Here is an 8,275-nt window from a genome sequence, read left to right on the forward strand (position 1 = left end):
TGAAGGTACAAAACTCATTGACAATAATAAATACACAGAAAAATACAGAATGTTATAGCACGGTAATTTGTGGTGTGCAAACTCTTAAGTAGAATGACTAAATAATGAAACAATAAAAAATAATGACTATAATAAATTTTCAAGACATACACAATACAATTAGATATAAATAAAAACAACAAAAAGGTAAAAAGCTGATGGACAAAGTTAAGGTTGATTATTTTTATTAGTTTTCTTTTTGTTCATTTGTTGAATGTTTGTTTTTCTTTGTGCTTGTTTTTTTTTTATGCTTGTTTTATTTTTGCTTATTTGTTGGTTCGTTTGTTTAGGTAAATAATATTAAGTTGTTAAGTTGGTATCACTCTAAAATAATGGTTTATAAGATAGTGTTTTCAAACTTCACAGTAACCTCAAGCCAAAAAACATTTTCTAAAATAATCTTCTCTAAAAGGAAGACAGGAAGGAAAGAAAGAAGGAAGAAAAGATAGCAAAACAAGTATAAAATAAGTAACAAAATGGCAGGAGTAAGTCCTTACTCATCAATGGCAACATTGAATGTAAAGAGACTAAACTCTACAATCAAAAGACATAGACTAGCTGAATGAATGAAAAAGCAAAACCCAGTGATCTGTTACTTAAAAGAAACACGCTTCACCTATAAAGATAGTCAAAGACTAAAAATAAAGGGATAGGAAAAGATATTCCATGCAAATAGGAACCAAAAAAGAGCAGGAGTAGCTATATTGATATCAGAAAAAGCAGATTTCAAGACAAAAATTGTAAGAAGAAAGATGTCAGTTCATCAAGAGGACACAACAATTTGAAATATATATGCACCCACCATTACAGCAACCAGATTTATAAAGCAAATATTATTAGATAAAGAGAGAGATAGTCACCAAAGCAATAATAGTTGGAGACTTCAGCATCCGACTTTCAGCTTTGAACAGATCTTTCAGAAAGAAAATCAACAAAGAAACATCAGACCTAATCTGCACTATTGATCATACAGACCTAACAGATGTTTACAGAACACTTCATTCAAGGATGCCAAATACACATTCTTCTCCTCAGCACATGGATCATTTTCAAGGATAGACCATATGTTAGGTAAAAAAAAAAGTCTGAAAACATTTTAAAATTGTTTTTAATCATTTCAAGCATCTTGTCTGAACACAGTAAACTAAAACTAGAAATCAATAAAAAGAAAAATTTTGGAAGCTATAAAAACACATGAATATTAAACAATACACACTCTTAAATGACAAGTGAGTTAATGAAGAAATTCAGAAGGAAATTTAAAAATTACTTCAAACAAATGATAGCGGAGACACAACATACCATAACCTATGGGGTACAGAGAAAGAAGTGCTAAAAGGGAATATTATAGCTATCAGTGCCTAGATCAAAAAAGAGGGACAAAAATTCAAATAAACAACCTAATGATGTATCTTAAAGTATTAGAAAAACCAGAGCATCTCAGACCAAAATTAGTAGAAGAAAAGAAATAATAAACATTATAGCAGAAATAAATAAAATCAAAATCTTTAAAGCAATACAGAAAATCAGGGAAACAATAAGTTGATTTTTTTTAAGTTTAAAAACAAGACCGAAAACCTTTAGCCAGACCAACTAAGAAAAAATGGAGAAGATCCAAATAAATAAAATCAGAGATGAAAAAAGAAGTCATTACAGTTGATACCAGAGAAATTCCAAGGGTCATTAATGTCTACTATTAGCAACTATATGTCAATAAATCAGAAAATCTAGAGGAAATGGACAAATTCATAGGCTCATAAAACCTACCAAGACTGAGCCACAAAGAACTCCAGTACCTGAACAAACCAATGACAAGTAATGAGATTAAAGCCATACAAAAATATCTCTAGTAAAAAAAAAAAAGAAAGAAAAAGTCTGGGACCCGATTCTGGGATGCAAAGTTTTAACAAACATTTAAAGAAAAACTAATACCAATCCTACTCAAACTATTCTAAAAAATAGAGGAGGAGATAATACTTCCAAAATCATTCTATGAAGCCAGTATTACCCTGATACCAAAACCAGGCAAAGACACTTTAAAGAAACAAGACTACAAGCCAACATCTCTAATGAATATTGATGCAAAAATTCTCAACAAAATACCAGCAAACAAAATTCAACAATACATATCATCATAACCAAGTGGGATTTATCCCTGGGATGCAAGGATGGTTCAACATATGAAAACCAATCAATGTAATACATCATATCAACAGAATGAAAAGGACAACAAGTATATGATAATTTTACTTAATGCTGAAAAAGCATCTGACAAAATTTAACATCCCTTTAGGATAAAAGCTTTAAAAGAAAACTGGGTATATAAGCAGCATACCTCCACAAAATAAAGGCCATATATGAATCACCCACAGATAGTATCATACTGAGTGAGGAAACACTGAAAACCTTTGCTCTAAGATGTGGAACATGAAAACAATGCCCCTTTTACCACTGTTATTTAACATAGTACTGGAAGTCTTACCTAGAGCAATCAGACAAGACAAAGATATAAAGGGCATCAAAATTGAGAAAGAAGAAGTCCAGTTATCTTTGGTTTCTGATGATATTATGTTTCAAAAAACCTAAAAACTCCAGAAGAAAACTAGTAGAATTGACAATTGACAAAAAAATTTCAGTAATGTTTTAGGTTATGAAATCAACATACAAACATCAGTAACATTTCTATATGCCAACAATGAACAATATGAAAGCAAAATAAAAAAGTAATCCTATTTACAATAGCCAGACATATAATTAAATATCTGAAAATTAACCTAACCGAAGAAGTGAAAGATTCCTTTAACAAAAACTGTAAAACATTGATGAAAGAAATTGAATAGGACACCAAAAATAAGAAAGATATTCCTTTTCCGTAGATCATATGAATCAATATTGTTAAAATGTCCATACTACTCAAAAGTCATCTACAGATTCTATGCAATTCCTATCAAAATACTAATGACATTCTTCACAGAAATAAAAAAAGTTCTAAAACTCATATGAAACCACAAAAGACCCATAATAGCTGAAGCTATCCTAAGCAAAAATAACAAAACTGGAGGAATCATATTACCTGACTTTAAATTACTACAGAACTATTTTATTCAAAACAGCATAATGCTGGCACCAAAACAGACACATAGACGAATGGAATAGAATAGAGAACCCAGAAACAAATCCACACCCCTACAGTGAACTTATTTTTGGCAAAGGTCCTAAGAAGACACATTGCAGAAAAAACTCTTTAATAAATGGTACTGGGAAAACATACTATCTATATGCAGAAAAGAATTAGACCTCTATCTCTCAGCATATACAAAAATTAAATCAAAATGGATTAAAGCCTTAAATTCAATACATCAAACTATAAAATTACTACAAGGAAGCACTGGGAAAACTCTCCAAGATATTGATCTAGAGAAAAATTTTCTGAGTAATATTTCACAGGAACAGGCAACCAAAGCAAAGATGGAGAAATGGGATCACATCAAGTTAAAAAGCTTCAAATAGCAAGGAAAACAATCAACAAATTGAAAAGACAATCCACAGAATGGGAGAAAATATTTGCAAAATACTCATTTGACAAGGGAGTAATAACAATAATATAAAAGGAGCTTAAATAACTTTATAGAAAAAAATTATTAACTGATTCATAAATGGGCAAAAGATTTGAATAGACATTTAAAAGAAGACATAGAAATGGCAAACAAACATACAGAAATGTGCTCAAAATCACTGTTCATCAGAAAAATGCAAATCAAAACCTACAATGAAATATCATCTCACCTCAGCTAAAATGAGACATACCCAAAAGACAGGCAATAACAAATGCTGGTGAGGATTTGGAGAAAAGAGAATCCTCGTATACTGCTGGTGGGAATGCAAATTAGCATAATCACTATGGAGAACAGTTTGGACATTCCTCAAAAAACTAAAAATTGAGCTACCATGTGATCCAGCAATCCCACTGCTCGGTATATACCTCAAAGAAAGGAAATCAGTATATCAAAGAGATATCTGTACTCCCATATTTGTTGCAGCACTGTCTATAATAGTCAAAACTTGGAAGCAACCTAAGTTGACAGATGAATGGATAAAGACAAGTGGTACATATGCACAATGGAATACTATTCAGTCATAAGAAAGAATGAGATTCAGTCACTTGCAACAACATGGATGAAACTGGAGGTAGTGATTTTAAGTGGAACAAGTGAGGCATAATATCATACATTCTCACTTATTTGTGGGATCTAAAAATCAAAATAATGAAATTATGGACATAAAGAGTAAAATAATGATTTTCAGAAGCTGGGAAGGGCAGTAGGGGACTGTTGGGAAGATGAGGATGGTTAATGGGTACAATAAAACAGAAAGAATGAATAAGATCTAGTATTTGATAGCACAACATGGTTACTATAGTCAATAATAATTTAACTAGAAGGTATGATTGGATTGTTTGTAACACAAAGGGTAAATGTTTGAGGGGGATGGATACCCCATTTTCATGACATTATTATGCATTGTATGCCTATATCAAAATATTTCATGTACCCCATAAATATACACCTACTGTGTACCCACAAAAATTAAAAATAAAAAGTTTTAAAAAGAATATGCAGGCAACAATAGAGAGTCAAAGTATATATAGTGCAAATTAATAAAATTGCTCATTGAAATAAACAAGTTTAGGTAGGGTCAGAGTAGAAGACCTCACACTTTCTAATAGTAATAATAACATTAATGTTGTCTTATGCTGGGAGCTTTCATCATAGGATTAATGAGATACTACCTGATCTGATTTGGAGTTAGGGCAATATGAGTGCATATGGGCTTTGTTGACAATGTTGTTTTATTTCAGGATATTAAGGCAGGTAGTTACAAAAATTTCAGTAAGTGAGTATCTTTTTCTCTTTATCTTCTCTCTTGAACTCTTTATTTCTCCAAACGACAATTCTTTAAACTACTTACCAGTAAGCATTGCTGGGTGCCTCTGTCCTAGGGGTCCTATGGAACAGGCTGGCAAAGTAATAGGCTATATGTAGGCGTGCAATTGTTTCTATGACCACTTCTCACCTGGTTTCCAACTCCATAAATTATCATAATCTTCCTTTGTAACAGGTAATCCCAGGATTCTGCTGTCTCGCCAGGATTAAACTTTTTTTTTTTTGCCTAGGCTTTGGGTTCCTGACCACTGTATTCTGTGTTTTATTTTGGGAGAATGGTGAGGGAGGAGAGGAGGCCAGTTGTACTCTATATAAATTTGAAAATAAGTTTTTGTGGCAGGGCACGGTGGCTCACGACTGTAATCCCAGCACTTTGGGAGGCCGAGACTGGCGGATCACGAGGTCAGGAATTCGAGACCAGCCTGGCCAACATGGTGAAACCCTGCCTCTACTAAAAATACAAAATTAGCCAGGCATGGCGGCGCACGCCTGTAATCCCAGCTACTCAGGAGGCTAAGGCAGGAGAATCACTTGAACCTGGGGGGCGGAGGTTTCAGTGAGCTGAGATCATGCCACTACATTCCAGCCTGGGCAACAGAGTGAGACTCCGTCTGAGAAAAATAAAAAAAAAAAAAAGAAACAAAGAAAATAAGTTCATGTTTTCCATTCTAGAACTCGCCAGCAAAATCAAAAACTCAGAATTCTATGGAAATAATTAGCAAGTTTTTTATGAGAGTTCTTCATGGCTAGCCCTTTCACTTGATACTCTTGTTTGAAAAATTAGCTACACTGTATCTATTTTCTATTCAATTTCTGCTTTTCGAAAAGATGTTGAAGTATTTTTTATAATGTAACTTCTTCTTTTTTCCTTATCCAAGGATGCAGTTTAATTTTATTTTTGTTATAATTAATATACCCATAGTAGGTTATATAGTTTGGATATGTGTCCCTTCCCAAATCTCATGTTGAATTGTAATCCCCAGTGTTGGAAGTGGGCCTGGTAGGAGATGATTAGCTCATTGGGGTGGGTTTCTTATGAATGGTTTAGCATCATCATCCCCTTGAGACTGTCCTCACCATTGTTTGTAAGTTCTTGCAAGATCTTGTTGTTTAAAAATGTGTGGCAGCCGACCCAAGTTAGTGGCCATGTTATTTCCTCTGCACCTGATGGCAGCCACTGGAGCCAGAGCCTGACATCTCTACCACTTCCACCTTCTGCTCGGCAAGTCCCAACCCTCTTTCTGTTTCATTGCACTCAGATGGGCCAGCCCAGAGGTCTGTGTGGCCATGAGAAATTTCTTGCACTCCTATAATGAGCCTGGCATCGTGATGAAATACTTTCTCCCTGTCATTTGAGTGAATCTTTTCAACAACACTAGGAGATAATGATGATTGAGTTGAACAATTAAGAGTTCTGAAACCAAAGCTCTTGAGATTAACAATGGCAGGAAAATCATCACTTTTTAAAGTAATTCTCTTTGGAGATGGTGGAGTTGGGAAGAGTTGTCTTATGAACAGATATGTAACTAGTAAGTTTGATACCCAGCTCTTCCATACAATAGGTGTGGAATTTTTAAGTAAAGATTTGGAAGTGGATAGATATTTTGGTACCATGTAGAATTGGGACACAGCAGGTCAGGAGCAATTCTGAAGCCTGAGGATGCCATTTTACAGAGGTTGTGACTGCTGCCTGCTTACTTTTAGTGTTGACAATTCCAAAGCTTCCAGAACTTGAGTAACTGGAAGAAAGAATTCATATATTTCGCTGATATGGAAGAACCCAAAAGCTTTCCTTTTCTGATTTTGGGTAATAAGACTGACATAGCGAACAGTAGGTGTCTGCAGAAGAAGCCCAAGCCTGGTGTAGGGATGACAGCGACTATCCTTAATTTGAACAAGTGCAAAAGATGCCACAAATGTGGCAGTAGCATTACAACATTCTGCCATGAGTGTAAGCTTCCTGAGGCCTCCCCAGAAGCAGATGCCCCTATGTTTTCTGTACAGCCTGCAGAACTGTAAGCCAATTAAACTTCTTTCCTTTATAAATTTCCAAGTCTTAATATTCTTTATAGCATTGTAAGGATGGTCTAGTACAATAGGTATTATGTAAAATTCTAAGTTGATCAATATATTCAACATGTTTTCCTCTGTTTTACAATTGACATATCAATTGATACATATCATAGAGAGAAGTTTTTCCAGATCTTTATTTCCTAAAGGTCTGTCATTGTTTTCTCTTTTGCCAAAAGAAGGAAGAAGCGTGAATCTGATAATTCAAAGTTCAAGAACATTAATTTGGACATGTGACTAGGTGGCTAGGCTGCTATTATTACCAAGCATAAATCTACATAGTATTTCTTAATTTACATTCCTCTCTGACACGCGGGATGAATAAATTAAGGCAGAACTGGTTCTTCAAGGCAGATCAGGCACACTATCCTTTTTTTAAAATCCTATTCTTTATTTTGTTGCCACATTGTATTTTTAGAGAAAATAGACTAATCTATTAGAATCCTTTGTTTCTTTTCCTTTCTTTAGGTGGCTGCTGAGAATGTAGTTATAAATGTACTTTGAATACAGGCCTTAAAAATCTGGAAAGTCTAGCTTAATTTTTTGGTCTTAATCACTGATGTTGATCCTACTATATGACATCTGGGTATGGGCATTAGGCTCATTTTTCATAAAGCATTAATTGATTTCCCATTTCTCAGGAACTCCAAGGAGAGGAGAGATAACTTGCTTGCAGGACAAGACTGAGATGTTTTTAAGTATACTATCAAAACACCATTTATATTTTTTGAATACTTCTCTGGAAAAATAAAAGTTGGAACTTTTTAACACTTTACCAAGATACTGTTTTGACCTTCCATTGGTGTGCTATCTCAACCAAGACTAAAGACTGTTTAGAAGTAACAGACTCAACCTTGTAACCTGAAGATAATTAGATCAGACAAGTTTTACAATGAGCAAAAACCAAGAACAGACAGAAAAGAGACTCAGAGAATCCTGACAAAAAGGGCTAACCACAGCTTACTACTTTCCAAGACTTGGACTCTTGCCATCATATGTACTTCATTGCTATGTCAAGAAGCAAGTCCTGACAGAATTGCATAATAAGATCTGAGCAGTATTCTTACTGACTGCTAAAAACTGGAGATTCTTTATAGGGTTAGAAAATAATTTAGACTTTTTATTAGTTTCCTATTGATGTTGTAACAAATTACCACAAACTTGGTGGTTTTAAAAAATATAAATTTATTATCTTACACTTTCGAAGGTCAGAAGTTTTCAAA

General features: G+C 34.0%; 1 pseudogene; it reads left to right on the plus strand.

Annotated features, from left to right (window-relative positions):
* The first annotated feature begins 6,423 nt into the window (after positions 1 to 6,423).
* LOC105524731 lies at positions 6,424 to 7,556 on the plus strand (annotated as a pseudogene).
* The last annotated feature ends 719 nt before the right edge of the window (positions 7,557 to 8,275 follow it).

The sequence above is a fragment of the Colobus angolensis genome, unplaced genomic scaffold, assembly GCF_000951035.1.
Source record: "Colobus angolensis palliatus isolate OR3802 unplaced genomic scaffold, Cang.pa_1.0 Scaffold504, whole genome shotgun sequence".
In the NCBI taxonomy this organism is placed as follows: Eukaryota; Metazoa; Chordata; class Mammalia; order Primates; family Cercopithecidae; genus Colobus; species Colobus angolensis.